The 22,361-nt window shown below is 44.1% G+C and overlaps 1 protein-coding gene across 1 annotated transcript in view; it reads right to left on the reverse strand.

Moving 5' to 3' along the window:
* The window catches only part of LOC107186271 (circadian locomoter output cycles protein kaput), a 127,963-nt gene that overhangs the window by 39,839 nt on the left and 65,763 nt on the right, over nucleotides 1–22,361 (reverse strand). The gene's annotated exons all lie outside the window — the stretch shown is intronic.

Consider the following 22,361-nt stretch of genomic DNA (forward strand, 5'->3'; position numbering starts at 1 on the left):
GAAAGTAGATTATAATTGTTCTCGTTACTCGGAAGGTGTTACCGTTGATGAAAAGACATTAAGGTTTCCTTCGCTGGGAGCCACCGAATGGACGAAAACCGGAAGTTGCCACCTTGAAAGAAACGTTGCTCACTAAGGGAGCCGTGAATTTCCACGGAAATCTTTGAATTTCGCGCCACTGGACTCTACTGGCCGAAATTTCGATAAAGTCACCATGTTTTTTTTTCTTTAAATCTCTAAAAACATACTTCAGTTTCCGCAGAAATTGTAGAAAACTGAATGCTCACAATTTTTTTCGATACGACTTGCCATTTTTGAGAAATACTTTAAAAATTCTCAAAATATGGATAATTTAAAAAGTTTAAATAACCTTTTTCAGGGATTAGTTTCTTATGAAATGGAATCATTCTATGGGATGAGTACAAAGAAATATAAAAAAAAGTTTTGGTCACGTATGAACGGGGACCATCCTAATATACATGCATACATACGTGTCAGACGTTAATAAACGCGCGCGCACGGGGATCACGATCGGTTTAATTCCTCAGTTTAAATAACGACGCTTCCGTTTATTATTTGCGAGGCTGTACACCCAAACGGTGTATTATTTCCGAGCGGGAGACCTCGCGCGGGGGTAAGCAAAGGAAGATGCGCCGCCGATAAAATCAGTAATTGCGAACCGTTATTAGCCGATGCCAGTTCGGTGGATCTCTCTCGCATTAAAAACGTCTGTTGCTGGCGAACCGAACGCATTGCAACCGTGCTTATCGCCATCGGGCCTCGTGTACGCGTGCTCGCGCAAGATAAAGACAGGACATTACGCGGTCTATCATTAGACGGGTAGCGTCGAATTTCGCGAAACAGTCAGATCGAGGCTGTGTACAAATTAATCGCTTTTGATTGACCGGTGAACTTTCAATTGGACAGTTTCGAACGGAACTGGGTATTTTCTGAAGCGAATTGATAACTGAAAGTACAGTGAATCTTCGATAAATGCTCGAAACTGCTTTGCAACTGTTTCTCGTAAATTCGACTGGTCGTTTGATTGGTTCGAAGGGAAGCAGAAGCATTTAACGTACAGATCATTCCGTGAATTTATCAAGAATTTACTGTAATTCGTTTTCCTCTGTTTCCAAGATGTCAGGCTCTGTCTATAGCGATCTATGAGAGTTGCAACTGTCCGAAAGTGATGTTACAATGCAGAAATGTGATGATCGGGGAAATATCGGATTGCAAAAAAATTCGATGGACTCTGAGCAGAATCCTGGATGAAACGAAAGTTAAATCGAAAACAAACCGAAAGCTCGAACAACCCCATCCGGTCTGACTGAGCCTCGGAGTTCGTTCGCCGGGCTCCTCTTCCGACGGGACAAAATAATTACACACGAGGGAAGAGCAAGACGGATTAATCGAAATTTAATGGTCGCCGGTCGGCCGTTCAAGTGAGCCAGTCACGGTCATTGCCTGGCCGGTTTCGTTTGCTAATTAAATTCGATAAAATCAAGAGGATGACGTAGAGGTAACGCTTGGTCGCGAAACGCGGTCCGGATGATCGAGGACAGACGGTCAAAGGAACGAGGGGTTGGATACCGGGAGACAAGTCCGATCGCAAGGGGGAGAAAACCAGCTTGCGTTCTGTCCCTTAATTATTATAATACGGCCAGTTAACGGGCACTCGGCCAAGAGAATGTCCCTCTTGAGGCGAAACGTTTCCCTGTTTTATTATTTATTTAGAATGGAACGTCTGTTATCGGCAAACTGGTTAGAACTATATCGAAAAACCCAATTGGAATCTGAGGAGGGGCATGCTCTGACCAACACGTTAATGGAAACTTGCCAATATCTCAATCATTCAATATTCATGACTAGACTGCAGAACTTTATGCAAAATAATGTAGATGTAAAGACTGAATATTTTTCTATTTCTTGAGGATTTTATTATGGCAAAAATAAGACAGAAAATGTATTAGATCTAATGTTAGCTTCACCGTTTATCATATTTCACATAGACGTATGTACAGACTCTTCTCGATTATTGTCCCGAATTTGGGTCCGCACCGAGGCAATAATCTTATAGGGAGAATGCTTCAGATTCTCATAAATTTGTTTTTTGTCCGAAGCCCGAGCTTCGGTAACAAAAGCGGAAAGGCAATAAACTATGCGCTTGACAGGTTCCACACCCCCCACCCTCCAAGTGGTGGGGATAACGCCTGGACAATAATCGTGTAGAACGAACCAGATGATAATCGAGGGAAGTCTGTGCTACAAATGCTTGTAATCTGTACTTTATTCATGATCATTCAGAATTTTAATGTCCAAAAAAATATTCGTAGCAGCAATAGATGACACGAACAGGTTCCTTATAAAAATTCAGTAGTCATTGTTTCTGAACAAAACTGTCCTATAAAATACAAATATTGTCCCGTAAATAAGGAAACCAAAAGTAATAAGAAAGAAAGGATTATAATACTAACCAAGGAATAAAATATTCCAGGGTTAAGATGGATCAACTCGGTCGGTTTAAATGAATGCAGTGACTCTCGATCCCTCTGACGCGAAATATTCGCAATTTCATCGGGAGTTTAGGTTCTCGTTGTTTTGTCGACGATCTACGGCCGGGACATGCACAAACGGTGGATCATCAGGCCGCGATCATGAAACCACAGAGAGCAGGCGGAACATGGAAACACGGGGGGAACCGGTACAAATGGGCCGAGATAATGTATTCCCACCTTCCGTATTTTGTCAGGCTCGTTTGCAGGGGACCCCGTGAACGTTTCGGTTTAGCTGAAAAATTACGGCGATCCATTCTAGTTAGACGGAGCCGGTAAAACCGCGTGCAGGGGGACACGCTGTTTCCTCGGAATCCCGCAGGCTCTCTTCCTCCCACCCCCTCCTTCATCAATGATCCATGACTCCCCTCGACCGGGCAAACTCTAAATGATTTTACGCGGGAACAGTCGTTGTTGCCTCGTTACGAGCCTCGGTTACGGATGGGATCAAGTTCGATATCTGAACCCCGGAGTGTACTAATTTTCTTGTCTACGTTTTAAAAAAAAATAACATTTTACATGGTTTCCGTTTTAATTTTCCACTGCTTCTGATGTTAAAATTATTTCATTCCAAGTCGTGTAGCTTTTAATCTAATATTTTAACAGTGATATTAAATTCAGTAGAATGTTCACTATTTCTACATACAGACTCCTCTCGATTATCGTCCCGAACTCGGGTATACGCCGGGACAATAATCTTATAGGGAGAAATGCTTTATGTTTTTTGCCCGAAGTACTAATAAAAGGGTCGGATCTACTCGGCTAGGGTTCGAGTATATTTGGTTCGAATCTCTTTAGTCTGGGTTCGAGTCTACTTAAAAGTATTGCTTTTCTTTTACGAAGTATTTATGAAACGTTCGAAACTATCCAGTTAGATTCGAACATACTTTTAATATACTCTATTCCAACTCTAGCCTCAGTAGGAGGGGGGGAACTTGCATCGCAATCTCAACGACAACATCTGGTGATCACGAAGTACTCGATCATCCTAATCCATAATCACGTGAAAATATTCTGTAGTTCTCAGGTAAAATTAAGTACCTCAACTGCAAATCTACGAACGTTTGACCGAAAGAACGAAGAACCGATGGGAACCGTCCGAGCGTAAAGAAGCTTTGCGTAAGAAGAACAAGCAAAGTACATTACCCGCCCCCGGGTCAATTGAACCGCCACGAACGAGAATCAATGAGTGTTTGCTCAGTTTTTCGAGTGTTGGCACGTATATTGCTTCCGAATGGACCTGGTCATCAGCCATCGTGGTTTCGTTTCTTAGTGTTTCTTTCATCTTGCAGTTCTTTTCTGAAAAGATTTTCATAAAGTGCAACAACTCGATGCAAAGGGGTTAATACTTGTAAAATCGAAAACTTCGTAATGCCTTGTAATTTACTGAAACATGGAGCTGGAAAGGGAAAGAACTTTTAATTTCAAAAGTCCACGAAGAGCTTAGAGGATCCCCCATCGATTCATGGAAACATCCGGCAGCCAGATGAGGGTCGATCGTTCGATGATGATCGAAAACGAAAAATCGTGAGACAGGTTCCTCGGTGAGGTGAAGGAGAGGGGGAATGGTTCACATGCCAACGTGCACCATGCATGATTCGATTACACAGTTCAAATGAAATTTGTAATTTAATTAGTTTCGTAGTAGCAGCCCCGCGCGGACTTTTTGCCTTCTTTGAGAGTTCGCGTGCTCGTTCATACACGTGAGCCGCCGCCGCCGACGGTCTGCCGAATTCAAATTAACCCCCGGGCCGGCTGGTAACAGCAATTTTCTTTTCCCACTCTGTCATTCCTGATAAACCGTGCATTATGCTACCCGAACGCCGCGGGATCTTAGGTCGGCCGTAGTTGAAGGAGAACGAACAGATAACAGAATTAGCTGTACTAATCAGGAAACGAGCTGATACCCCTACACACACATTCATCTAATGGAAGGTTTAAAAGCTCAATTTTGGGGTGAAAGTCGTCGTTTCGCCACGATTTCCACACTTTGGACGATATTAATCGCGTGATTGAGTCTAAATATCTAATGTGGCTGGTAATGTTTACAGTTTAGTTGCAAATAGTCGGAATTTGTTAATACAGGGTGGACAACGAAACGTGATCAGCAGTCGTAAACAGTCAAAGTGACGAGCAGTCGCGATTCGTGGCTCTATCGAGCAGCTGCTGATTTGGCGCGAATTTATGCCGTCGTTTCTAACGAATTTCGAAATTACTGTTTTTTTCGCGACTTCGTAGATCATATCTATGCGTTCATTAACGTACCCGGCTGCATAAACGACGACAGACATTAGCTAATATCTTGCGAACGAAACTTGAGCGGGCAGTTTAAAGGGGCTAAACATTAAATTCCGTTATGTTATAGGAACGGCTGTAAAGCTCTTGAATCCTCACATAACAGATGTTAAAGACTTATCCTTAAGATATTATAATCGCAGAAAAATTAACAAATATATACTTTGTATATAATAAAAACGAATTCCTTGAATTAAGTGTGCTCTCTTTTTTCTTTTTTTAGTTAACAATATCATGTGAACAAATGAAAGTACTGTAAAATATGCACAACAAATCACTCTTCAATTCAATATATAATAAAGTTCTGTTTGTTTGTTAAATAGGGGAGGTACCGGTGGAGAAAACTCTGCTACAGAAACAACATCTCGCATGCGGGCATCGAAGTCACCGGCGCAGACAGTGAAATCTTACCTTCCTTCGATCACGAGATCAAACCTGCTCCACCAAATTCATTGTAACAAAGTATGTAATAACTGGACCGGGGATTTTTATGCAAAAGTAACTAAGGTTGCATGTTGTTAATATAATATATTTTTAACGATCGATTAAAACTGTGCAGGTTACACATCAAACCGCGAGGTTATTTTCGCATGTCAAAATTGACAGGTTTGATATGTGTACACGCCCGAAACGTACCTGTAAATGCACCTATTGCTTCTGCGTATGTGCAGAATGAGATACTTTTGTACATGCTTTTTGGGTACACTTAAAATAAAGAAGTTAGCAGTCTAACATATATACAGGGTGCCCCAAAATAGCTTCGACTCCCGGAAATGAGATGTTCCTGGGATAATTTGCAACCACGTTTTCCTTAGCAAAAAAGTTATCCGAGGCTTTGTTAAAGAGATATTAACGAAAAACCCTGATCAATCGCGGAAGCTCGACCGGCAGACTCGAGCTTTGATTGGTCCAGGTTTTTCGTTAATATCTCGTTAACAAAGCCTCGGAAAACATTTTTGGTAAGGAAAAAATTGTTTCAAATCATCCAAGCAATCCCTCATTTCCGGGAGTCGAAACTATTTTAGTAAACCCTGTATATAGAAGTCTGTGGTACGAACACAGACTCGAGGAGGTATCGTGTCGAGAGCAGTTCGAGATATCGTTATTCCAACGCGCGGCCGTCGCGTCGGTCGGTCGTCCGTGGTTATTCGTGGCTCGAACGGGGTGGCTCGAGACGAAGGGGTTGGTTGGTCGAGTTATCGCGGGTCTAAATCAGCCCGCAATTAGCGAGCAAAGCCGGAAGCCGGCAAACCGTGATACCACTCAAATTCAAAATTTCATTAATTAATGTGCCTCGGACGAATAACATTTCTCCCTTCCGCCACTATTCTTTCTGTTCTTTTTTTTTTTTTTTATTCGAGCTAGGTCTCTCGTTCCTGCAACCCTCTTACCACACATCATACCTGGATGTCACGGAACCACGGGCGTCTGCAACGTTTACGATATATTTATTACCCTCCGCGCTCTCCCTCTCTCTTTTTATTAGATACTTCCATGCGTTTCAACGTAATTCCCTCTACAATAATATTAACATGAAAGTAGAATATTGTGTATTAAGGGGAGAGAATAAAACTTGGGACAAGATTAATAGTGCTATTGTTTGCCTGACGCGTACGAAATGGCGAATTTTTAATGACTTTATACAGGATCGTAGGTGACTGCTGGTACAACCGGAAAGTGGGTGATTCTACGGAAAGAAAATAATTCGAGAGTATAGAATAAAATTTGTGTATACTCCATTTTCGATAAAATCAACTTTGAAAATCTATTGACCACGCGTATCATTGAATAAGACTTTTCAAAATCGATTCTTTAGAAAACAAAGTCTCACACGAAAAAATTTTATTCTGCATTTTTGACTTATTTCTTCACGTAGAATCACTCCATTTCCGATTGTACCACCAGTTACCCACCACACTGTATATTTTTTAGATGATTCTCTATACAGTACCGTTTGGATTGGCTTCGAAAAACACAAAGAACTTTCTATAGTTTCTATGGATTAGACTACCTTTCTTCTCGATGATATTCCACACACTGACCTTCGATATCTTCAGTTTATCTGCAATATCACCGATCACGAACAGCCTTCACCACGAAGAGCACACACACTGCACACAGTTTTCGACTGAAATCACTGAAACTTTCGACAATTTTCAGCACGTTAGAATGAACGTTGTTTCCTCGAGGAACGAACGAGAAATGATTATGGACAAAGGTGAACTTCGTATGTATACGACTCATCGGTTAGGTATATGGTTCTGAAGAAACAATAACACATTGAAGGGATGTGTCTTCACGGTCCGAGCACGGATTTCAATTGCTTCTGACAGCGTCGCAGGGGGGAAAGACGAGAGGGTCGCGCAGGTAAGAAACATGTTTCAGGGTTCTAAGACACTGGAAACCTTTCGCGGTGGATCGCAAGCATGGACGCGCGCCCGGATCTACAGCTAATCCACTTATGGTATCCGATGTCGAATACACTGTCCGGTGTTCGGTTTCACCGTAAATAACGAGGCGAGCGCCGGCTAATTCGCAAATCTTCTCAAAGCGCGAAATCCGATGTGAAAGGCATGATCCGTTCTATCTGATAGAGAAAAAAAAAGATCGAGTCGCAACTGAACTCTTACAGGTCTTGTTCACAAATTATGCCAGGTGATTCAAATCGACCTAATATCATTGTTATCAAATCAAGTTCATTTTTCGCGACAGAATGAATTTTCCCTGTCGATGATCATTAATTTCTTCAGATTTAACCTTCGATTCAGATTCGTCCTTCGATTTTAACAGGGTTTTGTAAGATAACGAGAAAGTAAGAGAATCCTTCGAACACTCATCGATGATTTACTGTAGATCAAATAGACGTGGTATGGCTAATTTGTCAATGTTGCCTTCGAATATACATCGATGATTTATTGTAGATCAAATAGACGTGGTGTGATTAATTTGTCGAAGCTGACTTCGAACACTCATCGATGATTTACTGTATTTGCCGATACTAGAATCACAGTACCAAATTCGTGGTTCCGAAAGCGTTCGGGGTGGTCCGAAATCGTGGAACCCGATGTTACCTTACACCTTGGTCGCGTACGTCGGATATATACGCGCCACCAATACGCATCAACTGACCGAGACGCCATCGTAAATACGGCCGAAAAGACATAGAGGCTCGTTATTATGATGCTAATGAGCGGTCCTCCCGCCTGGAATCCGCCTGGACGGGCCGCCGGGTGCTACACCTGAGATTCACGAGGCCCACGGTGACACAACGCCGCGATAACGTGACTCGTGTGGAGATATCCTTTCGAATTAGAGATTGCGTGAACTGTTACTTCTGAATCACGAGTGATTCGATCACGTTCGTTCCCCAATCACGATGATTTTTCACAATGATTCGTGATTTTTTCATGATCGTTTCTGATCGGTAGAGAACGTAACCGACAATTCTTGCACGTGTCACATAACCTGTATATTTTATATTGACGATATTGGAACAAAAATACGAGTTATCTTCACATTTAAAATACGGAGGATCGTTCAAATAATTTTATCATCTTCCTAACTTATGATTTAATAAATTGTGACGTGTTCCAAGAGACATTCTAATTGATGGTGTATTACCGTGAAGACGGTTCGAGAACTTTTTGCGCAGACTGTGTAAATTACACTGCGCCCGGGTTACTTCGTCGGAATCACAAACCCCTGGCCCATGCCATAAGCACGATATTAGAAAATGAATGCACGAAAAGTGGAGGCAGCGGGTTTCACGCAGAGGTAGAACGCAGGATGCGGTCAGAAGTGGAAGATCATCTGCATAATGACGAGCTCCGGCCAAAAGAGAGGCCCCCTCCGTTTATTTCGAGCAATTGCCATGCATCTGTGTATGGGAATCCAGAGCGAGACCGTTTTATGAGCCGGCTGATTGATCCGTTCGCGACCCAATATCGATTGTTATCGATCGTCGAACATCGGAGTTACCGATGTTTCTTTAATTACGCACGTCTGATTGCGCTGTTACCGGGAACTTCTGTCGAATTTGTTCGTAATTGGCGGAAAAATCAATCGGTTTCGTTCGCCGATTTTTCTTCGAACTATCCATATTACTATCTGAAGTATTAATATTGAGAACAAATTTGTGTAGAATGTCTTTGTCGTAAGAATATTCCCAGTATAATTTAAATCAAAAGAAAAGAATGGATGATAAGAATATAAATATGTTTAGCATCTCTGAATTGCTCGTGGTATTACTGAGACTGATCCTCTGAAAATTACGACAGTGATCGTTTGAACGGTGATTTAAATAAAGATCCGTTTCCGTGCAGGAACGATGAAAGCGAACAGAGACCGTGGAACTCGCTTTCCCCAAGAGCAAGTCGCCCCTGAACATCGATATCAACATCGGGGGCTTGATCTCCGCTTGTAGAGAGCAGCTTCGATAATTCCAGCCAGGACAGGCCGGCGCACGCGCCTCCGGCCGGAAGTACTTAAATCCATCATGGCGTCCACCGGAAACCGCCTGAGTCACTCGCGTAATCGTACCTCCTCCCAATGTATCGATTTTCCTGGACGCTTCTGCGAGGCCCTGCTTCGGGCCGACTTCTCTCCTTTTATCTCTGATTCTCCTCGAGAAAATGGACATCCACTTTCCTGACCCAAAGAAATTCGTTCCTCCAACGACAATCGATTTTCAAATCGATATTAGACGGAATAAAATGAAACTATTCAATCTGTGTATAGACGAGTAACTTCAATTCCAAACCGATTCGAGAAAAGGCGAATTCAATCGGTTAACAGGCATCGTCGCGAAGGATGAACAGAGGTGATTTATCAGACTTTTCCTGGAATCTCGGTCGCCCCGCTAACTCGATCGATCGTGTCGTGTAATTTCGGACCAGTAATTGCACACCGAGAGACCGCGGTGTGCCGCGGTTGATTTATCGCGAGGCCGTTCCGTTCCCTTTCGAACTGACTACTCCAGTACGTCCTGTTAGGGGATGATGATTCTTGTCGCCAGCTTCGACGAATTTCTTCTTTTCGATAGATGATCATAGAAACAAAGAAGAAGTCACCACCCTGGTACGTTCTATCCACCTTGATAGACGAAGATCGATTTTCAGGGACGAAAGCCATTTCGAGAAGTTTACGATTAGAGAACAATTGACTGGCAGAGTTAACCTGCGACGAGGGTTGTTGCGGTGAGCCTTCTCGGTGGCAGACTTTATCGATCTCCCGTGGCCTGAAACGACCACCCCGGGTGTGTTGTGTGGCGGTGCCTTCTTCTTCCTTCTACGATAAGCCCCAACCCGGGGCGTGTTCGTTGTATCCTTCTTTCTTATTGTTACCTTTCGATCCTCCCTGAATCTACGATTCCAGAGGGCTCCCCGACCCCGACGGTAATGCTCCCGTCCCCGCCACCGAGTCGTTTTTAATGATTAATCGTTGCTACTGATCGGGAATCATAGCCCGGCGGCAATCTTCCTGGTGGTTTCACGAAACGAAAATAGGTACGATGGTAGCTGGGAGCTCGTTCTGGTAAATTGCTCGCGAGTTTCGCCGAATGGCTGGAAATTGTCCGCCGAAACTGCGTCGTTCTCGGTGAAAAATGAACGCGGAGTATATAGAAGGTGAATCGAATTATTTCACCGATGTTCGCTTGTAATGGATACAGTAACCGAATTTCGAGCGATTCCTGCAGTTCGTCGTCGTTTATTGCTGTAAAATATATGTTACGGAAGATCGTTCAGAGTTAAAAGGGTAAATAAATTTCTATTTGACTTCAATCTTCGTAAATTAGTCCACAAAATTCGATATTCGCATAAACATCCGCAGTATAGTCATAACACACTGTGGACATTGTGTTTCGAAACGGTTCTGTATGGTTTTCTTTAAAGAGGAGACAGAAATACTTCTGCTTTACGAAATACAATTAAACAACGGACAATAGACGAGACTGAATATTTTCCCAAGTGATCGAGCCGGCGAAGTTTCCACTAACCGGTGAATTACGGGAAAGCAGGACGATGAAATCAGCTGAGCATGCGGCGCCACGTGGCAGGCATCCACGTAAAAGGGGGGAATTCCCGAGAAATATATAGACCCAACGACAGGGGTCAGCGCCATTTTTAACCAGCCGCGTTCACCGCTCCACCCGCCGCCCGATGAGATCTATAAATCCTTTCGCGAGGATCAGGCCGAGCCTGGCTTGTCCGGGGATCAATCGCTGGCTCTCGATTGATATTAATGACACCTTTTAACCCATTGGTCTGGCTACCGATAGACACCCGTGGTTGATCAAAAGATTCCACATAAATCTTAACGTTTGATTCAGAGGATCCAGCGAAACGTCGTGTTCCGAACGACAATGATAGATTAAGCGGGATAACCGCATAGGCGAAATTAATTGCAACACAAAGTCAGCCCTGATTTGTATCAGAAAATTATTTCCATCCCCTTAACCCTTAGCCTTGTAAAAATGTCATCGCTGTAATTGAAGTCTTTTAATCACAGTATTGTCCTTGAATATCAACTAACTTCGAGCTACATTGACAGTAAAAATTCCACATACTTTTTCAAACTGCAGGCTATCGGTGCATAGAGATCCGACCAGAAATTTCGGCTGTGACGGGGGAACGAGCTGGCAACGGGACGGCACGCCAATCAACATTAGCAGAAATGTATTCATGCCACGAATCATTTAATGGCCCTAATGAAATGCGCTGGTAATTACAGTGTGTGTGTATGTGCTGGGAGTCATTCATATTGCATGAGAGGTCCGGTGGAGCGGGCACCGCGGCGAGGTGATGCATGCCGCCACGGTGTCGCTACATTGAAACACATGTTGCGAATTTCTAATGGGGCCGCCCGTGTGTGTATGCGTGTGTGATGTCAAGTTCCGTTCTTCCATCGTTTTCTCCTGGCGGCGCTCTCGGCACGCCACCGGCCGGATATTGTTAATCTGTTAATTGCATATACGCGCTTTAACGGCACTAGTTCCGTTTGGTCGTAGTTTTGTACCTGACGTGTTTTTTGGTTTAGTGAAGATTACACCACATTTTTGGTAGAAACGTCGAGGTACCTCTCATTCCAGTGCCTTCCAACACTCATCGAGGATTTGCTGTAGTAGATTGAATGACTCTGGAAGAAAGACATATTTACACAAGGTTTCTTTGGATTACTTGGAAAATCTTTTAAAATTGTTACATGGATGACGTCAAACAGGTGAATAAGATGAAGCACCATTTTTTACGGGTTTCCCACTCTCGATTGAGTTCTCGATTTGATTTTTAATCGAGGAGAACCCAGTACTTTTTCGAGGGCCAGCCAAAACACAAAGAGGAACGGTCACCGGTCTGGTATAAGGAGAAAAAGGACAGAGAAAGGGGTGAGAGCTGACGGTGAAACACGCGGCTCGCGTATATGCTAATAGCGGCGCCCTGATTGGGGACGATAAACAAAGCAATTATACGAAAAGGGCGGTATCCCGTAGGTACGACGGCCGTGGGGGACGCTGTTACGATTCCAGAAAGGCACACGTGCCAGGTACGCGGACACGGACAAGGACAGAGTGGCTGGAATAAAAGCATTTCGTATTAATCGGACCGGCTGACTTCTGGCTAATGACTCTGCTGGGATGACGGTCTTTCTGAGGGCGTTGATCGCCTCGAAATGTTTCTTCCCCGACATATTATTATACTCTTCTTTAACGGATCCAGTGACGAAGTAATAGCCATGAAAAATCAGAATTAGTGTACTCTGTTTTCCCGTGATATATGTATAGGGCGACCTATCCAGTGAATGAACATTATACAGGGTGAGTCAATAAGAAATAATATCTAAAAAAAACTCGTCAGTCGTATCTGAAAACGTTATAATGAATTGCCTAACAATTTAATTGTCAATTGTTTTTTAAATATCAAGGTGACCTTGAGTTTTTGAAGGTCAATGCATTTTACAACAACAACGTGGTATTAAAACAGATGCATAAACCTTGAAGAAACTCAAGAGCATTTTCATATCTAAAAAAAAAATAAGATATAAAAATATCAAATTGTATATTGTTTGATACAACCAATAGGTAACGAGTTATTTTAGATAGTATTTCTAATTGACTCACCCTGTATATAAAAACTAATAAAGTAAGTTATTAAAATAAGCGAATGATTAAATATTTATTCCTTTCAATTCCTTGCTTCGTATTGAAACAATTAATTCCAAGTTTTCAACATTACATTTTACAAACACGTATAGATACTAAAAAGTCGAACTATCATGTGCCAAATATTTATTAATTACCCTAATATTTATTAATTACCTTGCCACTGAAATTCCAATGATAAAAGCCGCCCTTTGTCGGACCACCATCAGATCGCCATGGTTGACCGGTTCCAAGTCCAAATTACTCGAGAACAAGTTTATCGTAAAATAATTAATGTCTGTACTCTCCGCACGGATCACGTGATCCCAAAGCACGTCCAGTTTCGTGAAATCGTACGTTCGCGAATTTCATCGCCGCTTCTTTCGGCTCTCCGCAGGAAAAAAAAGCTCCGTCCGTGTGGTTATGCACGCGTTGAGTTTCGTTTCGTGCGGCCGGCAGAACAATTAACATTTTCATAGCGTGACGCATTTCGTCGCCTCCGGCTGTTCCTCGTTTTTCAGCGCTTCTCCGCCGATTCCAGGGAATTTCGTTCGTGGCGTCGTCGTCGTCGCCCCGAATCAATTCCGCGGGGCCCGATGCATATTTATGAGTCCAGTTCCATCCATTCCCGGTCGATACACTCGCGGAGATCCTTTCCGACCGTCCACTGAATAATTGAGTTGTTCGATGCTGCCGGGCCATTGGCGAATTTTTCAAAGGAAATTAAATATTTCGAAATTTAAAAAACCAGCTGACATTTGCAGAGATTCATTAAACGTGTAATTTAATGCAGTTTGGCACAGTGATAGAGCTTGGAATTCTGAAGCCAATGATATTTGTTTCAGCCACATATGGTCACTAGTTTATGAATATTTACTGGTTAGAGAATTATGTACAATAGCGTAGTTCAGTTAGTATGTGAAACGTAATCTTGTTTACACAAAGGTTAAAAAAACCAATAAACAAACACGATCGTTGTTAGGAAGCTAGTTATACAAGGTTTTACCTGTATTTGGAATTCGAAAGTAGCACAATTGTGCAAAGCAACATCACGTAGTCTAGAATTAGCGCACGAATCGTTTGATTATTTCCACGTGTAACGCTGTTTCCGCATCAACCCCTTTTGATCACGAATTCATAGAGCAGCAGATGCAAGGAGTTAAGACGTCCGTGGCGTCGAATGGGCCGTCGGGGGAGAAAATCAAAATACACTTCGATGTGATTCAGCAAGAAAGCTTAAACGAAGCCGGACACAAGGTGTGACGAACGAAAATGACACGGTGAGCTGGTTATCACGACGGGGCGAGGCGCGATTAGCGCCGCCTTTATTCCTTGCAGCTGCGCCGGCAACCCCGCAGAGGCCTAATCGAACTGGAATTGACACGAGCCGGAGTAATACTGACCAGGTGATGTCGATAACAAGTCTAAAAGCCGTAGAACCCACGAAAGGTAAACGAAATTTCCCCCAAAATCCCTTCTGTTTAGTCGGGCCTTTAGCGGATACAGTAAATCCTCGATGAGTGTTCGAAGGCTCCTGAAAACTGACAAGGACGGATTGAGATTTAGCACAGTGATAGAGCTTTGAATTCTGAAGCCAATGATATTTGTTTCAGTTGCATATGGCCATTAGTTTATGAAATATTTAATTCAAACTCTAATGGAACCTTTACTGTCTATGCCTTATTTGGACTCTGACCATCACGGAAGAAACCGTAGACCTTCTCCCAACACCAGAAGACCAGCGAACAATCGAAAAATGTAATTTCTATTCAAGTCAAGCAGAAAGCTTCGCAAGCAACTATCTAACTCAAAGGCTTTCAACTATCTGCCGCCCCTACATATATGGACGACCAGCTGGGGCTCTGTTCTTGTAAATTCCAGAATGTTCTAGTTAAATTACGTAAAAACCAACACTGACCAACGGTGTTAAGGACCGAACTGGGCCTGAAAAGTTCAGCCCTAGCCTCGGGGCCCGATGGTAAATGATACCAATCCACGTGATGAATGTCTCGCGAATAGCTTCGGTCGGCCACTTAAATTCCCGCGATTCCCGTCAGAATCCTAATCGCTGTCCCCTTTGACGGCGCGATTCTTCTCGCGGCGAGGGACCGTAGCTATACAGGTCGTTTCACGGTGATTCCTGGGGTCCCCCGTATACCGAGGGGTGCACAGACCTGAAAGACGATCACGGTCGTCGGGGCGTCCCGCCGTGTCGAGCCTCGTGTTACCTAGAGGCCTTCATTAGACTGACACTGATGGCGAATCGCCGCTACGAATCACGTAATCCCGCCTGTGCCCTCTTTCATTTGGCAGATCGAGGGCCCCAACAGCCTCGCACGTTCGGGGTCTCTTCTCTCTCCTCTGCGTCGTGATTCCGCGCACAGCCGTGTTTCACTTCAGGCGCAGCCTTTAATGAAAGGGTTCCTCTTACGGGTGGATGGAGGGAGAATACACACACACACATACACACCCCTGTGGACGATTCCCTTTCGAGAAACTTTGCCTGGTTTCTTCACGTTTCCTGGGCGCCACTCCGAAGGAAACTGGGTGTCTGCGTCACAGAGGATCCGATTGATGGACTGGACTGGTGGTTGGTTGCTCGGTCGATCGCCTGGACTCGCGTGTTTATCTTGAATTTTCGTACACTTTGAATAGAAGTAACGATGGGTTGGCAGAGGGCTGGCGAATTGGTATTTGTTCTGTGTTTTTCCATCGGAGAATTAACCGTGAATTTCACTGCCAGGAGAGGAACGATTATCCATCGATCAGTGTCGAGCAGATTCTATATATATATATATATATATTTAATTTTCAAATATATTGTCAGTGGAACACGTGGAGTTTCCATTCGCAGCTGCGCTCTTTCCGGTATATATAGAGAGGAAAGAACATAATTCTGTAGGGCACCCCCCTCATCGCAAGCCAGATACTGTGAGATACGCCAGGTGCTTCTTACGGAGAGGTGGCCGCCAGGTAGATGATAGATTTATAGCGAATCATTTTACACGGCACTATTGCCGTATATGGGGATCCTCAGACCGCGCGAAGAAATATTATCGGCGTTAACTCTCGAAAAGCGACGCGCTGGGATCACAAGAGAGGAGCCTGAAATGCGATATCGTGTCGCCTTAACCCGTTTTTCAGGCTTTCCTCTCGCCGAGACCGAGGCGCCTACTCGCGAACCCTGCGGCCACCGCTCCTTATGATCGTCATAAAATTTCCTCGATGATCGTCGAATCGACAGTCGACTCACTGATCTTTTAATCAACTCTTTTATCTGCATCGTCCTGCCTTGATCTATAAGGTTTATTAATTCGAAAGTGTTTTCATGCTAGGAGGAGCCCTAATCCAGGAAACCAAATCTAGAAGACTTAATCTAGATGGCTGAATTTTGAAGACCAAATCCAGAGGGCCTGCTACAGAAAACATAATCCAGAAGATGTAATCCATAAAGGACCTAATGCAGAATAAACCAATCCAGACGAGACTGCATCCAGAAGAACCCAACCCAGACTACCTACTCCAGAAATACGTAAATCAGACCTGACGATCACGTTCAGTACCATCTAAATTCAATCCTAAAACAGCACAAGTTGAGTCACAATATTATCCTCTGATTTCCTACAATCGTCTCAATCTATCAAAACGATCAAGGTGATCTTCACGCGACCTTGACCCCGTTGCCCTCGCCGAATAAGAAATCCTCTTCGTCCAACCCTTCGTGAACTAACCTCGACTCCTTCAATTCCATGAAACACACTGGTCCATTCAACAGGAGCGAGGGGGATCTCGGCTGGGCAAGTGGCGGGTTCCTTTCAACCGTCCAGCAGCCAAAGGAAGCCGAGGCCCAGAAGCGTAGGCGACGTTCGAGCGAGTTGACAGGCGGATCTTCCGGTCCAGCGAGCGGTGATCGCGGTTCCGCGAGCGATCGATCTATACCGGGTCGAGGTCGATTCAACGTGGTACGCTTTCCCACGAAGTCCAACCGGAGGATCGTTGGCCAAAGGGGTTCAGGGTGAGAAGAGTGTAGAGTGGGAGGGGATGGGGATTGTTGCGCTGCCAGAAGCGGAGAGGGGACGTCCGTGTGTGTGTCGGTACGAATTCCAGAAAATCTGGCTCTCCTATCTCGTTTTCTCTGCTAGCGAGTCAGGAGAAGCAGGATAAGAAGAGAGGTAGAAAAAAATAAGAATAAAGAACAAAGATGGAACGCGCGTGTCTCGAGTGTCCGCTCGAGAGAAGAGGAGGAACACCGGCCACCGAAAAAGTGACGTGGCGACGACGACGGCGTGCATACATACATATACGCGCCGGGACGTTTTCGAGGGGGATCTTTGGCCGGTTATTGAGGAGCGGACAGGGGATTCTGAGCGTAACCCGGCAGCCGCGTTGTCTTGGCGGCTCAGCTTTCATGCGTCGAGACCACGAGCCTCGAAAAATGACCAGAAGACGACTCTTCTCGGGGCCCGGGAGCTGCGCGGTAGCCAGGGCCCGTCGCTTTCCCCTTGTTTCTTTTTTCGTCGGTCCACGGCCCATCGGTAAGTGAATAAGGAACCGATGTTTGCACCTTCCCGTGCGGTCAGCCGGCCCTGCGAGAATCGCTTTTGAGAATACCGTCCCGACTTAAAATAAACGAAACCGCAGAGATGTCGATGGACCTGGCCGAGATTGGCGACGCTTCTCCAGACATTCAGGTTCATTCTTTTGCGTGCGAGAATAAGCTTGTAATTGGACTTCTTGGTACATGAAGCTGAGAATTCACATCGGCAGCCATCCGTCTATTCTAGGTAATAGAACTTTAATAAAGTGGATAGGTGTTTATGTTTATTGTAGGGGAAGGTTGCTGAATTTAGACCAACGCATAGGTTGGACCATTACCGTGCTTATATGTATATACTAAGTTAGTTAATGCAATCACTACTATCATTCACATATTGTCTACCATACAGTGAAAATTGCTTACAAGTGACAAGTTAGAGTAGTCTCCAAGTCGTAGGACCGAGTACAACACCTTTAAAAAATCTTGAAGAGAATTCAATTGTCTCATTGTAAGCTAAACGTTTCGGAATTCTCGAGTCAGTGTCTGAATTAGGTCTGACCTTTTACGAGATTCCATAGGGTCTTATATTTCATTCTGATCCATATCTGCAAATTGATTCTAGACTACTATGACAGCGAAAAGATGCTTGTGGACCTTAGTACAGGGTAAGTAAGCAGGAGAGGTCAGACTTTGGGTAAAATAAGGATGACTAACAATGTTATAGGGCAGAGCAAAGCGGTAGCAATTATTTATAGAGCGAATCGGCGTCAATAGGTACCTAGGCTGGTCATCCAACACCGTAAGTTTATACCTTTTGATCAAAGCGTACAGCTGACAAAATATATAAGTCGTCGAAGACGGACACTTGCGTGTTCGAAGTTTTAAGTACTTGTTAAGAAAATTGACGGGGACCCGTGGGTACGGTGCATTAACATATGTCATTACGTTAAAGACCTTGCAAATGGCTTTCCGATTAATCATGCACGGTGTAACGCCGGTTAATCGACGGCTTCGCGTCGTTCAGCTGCTTCTTGCGCCGTCTACTTAAACATCGAGCATCTGTATATACCTACACACCACGAGTGTGACGCATTCTTTCAAGTTTTTGGCGCGATTTTGTCGGATATAAACGGAAGAAAACTTGTTACCAGCACGGATCTACGATCGACCCGGTTGTGAATCAAACACTGATTACCCGCAGCATTGTAAAATTCTATGATCCGGGTGTCATGGTTGCGCGAGGCCGATTCGTTTCGGTAGGTTTTACCAGAGCACGATTCTAGCCGGGAATCGTCCTCGCCGCTGTCTATTCCTCGTTTTCGAGGAACAATCTCTCTTTCTCTCCCTCTGGCTGATGGCGTATTAGCGGGGTCGTTCCATTTCGCGGGCATCATCAGCAACGATCATCATATTTTAGCTTGATATCCACGGCGATTTACCTTGACGCCATGCCGTGAGATGGTAATCGATACGACGCGTTCGGTCTACCGTGTCGCGGCCTCACCGATGAAGAAAGTCGGAAAGATACTCAGAAAATATGGTTCTAAGGGAAAAACATACGATGTACAGTAAATCCTCGATGAGTGCTCGGAAGCTTCTCGGTACTGAACATTAAATATTTCATAAACTAATGGCCATACCTAGCTGAAACAAATACCTTTGACTTCAGAATTAAGGTCTTGAAGAAGAGCCTTAGTGTACTGGTTTACAGAGACATTATGAAGATTTTTCACTCCAATCTTTTAATAGTCTTTGAGTGGAATATTTGTTAAAGCTTGTATCCAGGCATTTAAGTCTGCGAGAATTTAAGGAATTTCGTAGATATCGCGTTGTGATATCAACGATTTATTTTACGTTACAGGGATTTTATACAGTCACGTACCTCAGAATAGCTTGAATACATGCAAACGATCGACCTTAAATTTCTATATGGATGTAAGGTACACGATCTTACGCTTAAAAAAATCACTTGATTATACGGAATTTCCTTCGAAATTCGAGCGTTTTCAATAAACACGTGCCTGGTTCGAAGCAAATGATCGCTGTAAATTACCCGAAGCGGTCTTATCTTCGCGCCGAATACCGAAATTAAGGCGAGCAAAGTAGCCGAAGTAAGCAATTCACGTCACACGAGCGATCCACGGAGATTCGATCTTAGCCCGTTTTACCCGCGGCAAGAAATTTATATCGCCGCGAGATTTCATCTTTCTCGTACCATGCTGACAATGTCTTAAAACCAGATGCCCTCTGAGATTTATGGAACTACTTTACTCATCGACTGTTTTCAATCGAATGATTAATAAACCCTCGATGAGCTAATAAATATCTATTTTTTAAAATTCCACCGCGTTCCATTAACAGTAAAACTACCAAAACAATCGAACACCCATCGAGGATTTGCTGTATATGAGTAGCAAGTTAAATTATCTATTCGTTAAATTATCTATTTCGATACTTTCAACAACCTATCCCTTCTACAACAAATTTTAACACGTTCATCTTCGATAGTTCTAGACACGAAGTCTTCGTCAAACAAAATAAATCAGAGAAATTATTCAAGAAGATCTATTAACCTAAAATAAGGCAAACCTTTTGCGTTTTCATCCTCTTTCATAAATTACATAAAATAAGTTCCCTGTAAATTTCAATTCCCATCTGAATGCGTTTTTCCACTAAAGGTCGCAACCATTAAAGGCGATCCAATATAACAGTTTCTAGAATGAAATTCGTGCAATGCATCGAGCAACAACTCGCGACGCGCTATCCCTGGCGTCGTCGTCGCCCCGAAAGCCAAGGTTTCCAGCGGTAATTTCGTCGACGGTCGTGTGTTAGAACAAGGGCTTGGGAATTAATTAGTAGGCGCGTATATACGCCGGGTCCCCTAGAGAGGGCGCAGCATATGGCGCGATCGCATCATCGAATCGCCACCTGGCCCTCCCTTTTCGCCTCTACGCTTTCGCCGTGCTGTCCGAAGGGGGCCAGAGAAATGTTGCTCGGCGGATGGACAAAACCAACGGTCGTACAAAAAGACTACCAACGCAGTCGACGGGGGTTGCCTGCCCGCAACCCTCCTCCTCCAACTCGCCCGTTCATGACCCGTGAAAAGGAGAGCATGCTAGCCGCTCGTTCGAACGAATTGCCCTGGTCTTCCTTCTGTTTGGAGTATCGTTTCCCTTTTATGGCGATTGATTTCTGGGCCCACACTACAGAGCATCACGTACAAACGACTGATTATATTTCATTGGAACTATAGTTTGGCTGACCTGAGACGGAATTGATGGAAATTGTCATTGAGTGTAGGACAAAGAAAAGGAATATTCGAATTGTTGTTAGGAGTCTAGGATTAACGATTATGTAACCATTATTATATATGGCGATAATTTCACCATTATTTAATGCTAACTTTTTACACGCAGTGTCCCCCAAGTCAGCCAGTACTTCTTTTTTATATACATATATCTAGATTATTATTATAGTTAAATCAAATATAACGGATGTGGTAACTCTGTTTCGCCAATCCCATCAGTAATCAAAACCCATTATCCCAGGTTCTGTCCAGACAGATTCAGCTCCCCCAATATACGTAACCCCCGACCGTGTCACCAGGAAGCTTAGGTTTCACCGAACGGCGGATTAGTCGATCGACACGAGCCATTGACTGTCAGCGTGGGCCAATTAAACGTCTATCGACGGTCGGAAGAGGAAAGGCAAACGTATCGTTTTCAGTGGTAACGCTCGCTGTCGGGACAGGACTCGAAGGTAACCAGCCAGGAACACGGACAACAAGGGTTGTGTCTGCTAGGAGAAAGGGAAGTAGGAGAGGGGGGCACAAGTGGCACAACATGGTGGTGAAATAGGGGAGGCGAATGACTGGTGTCGGTTACACGGGCTGGCACTGCAACCCGTGTTTCGTTCAGCTACCCCTGCGGTTACCTGGAGTCTCACCCCCTCCACTCTCCCCTCCTACAGCCCTGGGAGAAACAGTATATTTATATTTCTATACGTTCATCGTTTGACCCGGGGTGGTGTGTACGTGCGCACCGACGCCCGTCATTAAGGACGCTAATCACTTCGCTAGAACGAGCCTTGCTCGTTTCATTCGCTGGTCTCCGGGTGGTTCCTATTCTAGACTAGTCTGCGGTTGCTCTGGGGATCGTGGTCTTGTGCCCGCAGGGGTGAGACTGACGGCACTGCACGTGGAACTGACAGTTACAGGAGTGATTGCGTGGGTTTCTTTAATCCTATATTGGATTTTTTAATTGGGACATTCCGCAGGGACTAATATTCGATTAATTTTCGGAAGATTGTTTGAAAAATTATAGCAAAGCTTGATTCTTGTTTAGTCGCTAAGAGGAAGGTACTAGGGGAGAGTTGTCTAATTTGGACGATCGTCTAAGTTGGCCTATTATTGTAACTTGTCATCTGTAAGCAATCTGGGCCTTATGGTAGACAATTTGTGTTGCTTATGGATAATAACTTAGGCATTGCAATCACCACTATCATACACAGATTGTCGATCATAAGGCCCAAATAGCTCACACATGACAAGTTACAGAAGTGGTCCAAAACTAGGCGATGGTCCATATTCGGTAACATTCCCCCTATTAAGATTGCAGATCATTTATTTTTAAGGGACATTTAGCCACAGGAACAACTTGCGTAAACTCAGGACCGCTTGTCTAGATGATCTTCGTGAAGATCCCGTACGAATGGGCCAGCTAGCGTCCCTGACCCCTGATCGTGGAACTAATCCAAAGTACGCGTATCATGACGGCATCACGGCGCATTAAATGCGCCGTGTGAAGTCACCGGTTGATCGATGACGATTATTAGTCAGTTGGGC

The sequence above is a fragment of the Dufourea novaeangliae genome, unplaced genomic scaffold, assembly GCF_001272555.1.
Source record: "Dufourea novaeangliae isolate 0120121106 unplaced genomic scaffold, ASM127255v1 scaffold64, whole genome shotgun sequence".
In the NCBI taxonomy this organism is placed as follows: domain Eukaryota; kingdom Metazoa; phylum Arthropoda; class Insecta; order Hymenoptera; family Halictidae; genus Dufourea; species Dufourea novaeangliae.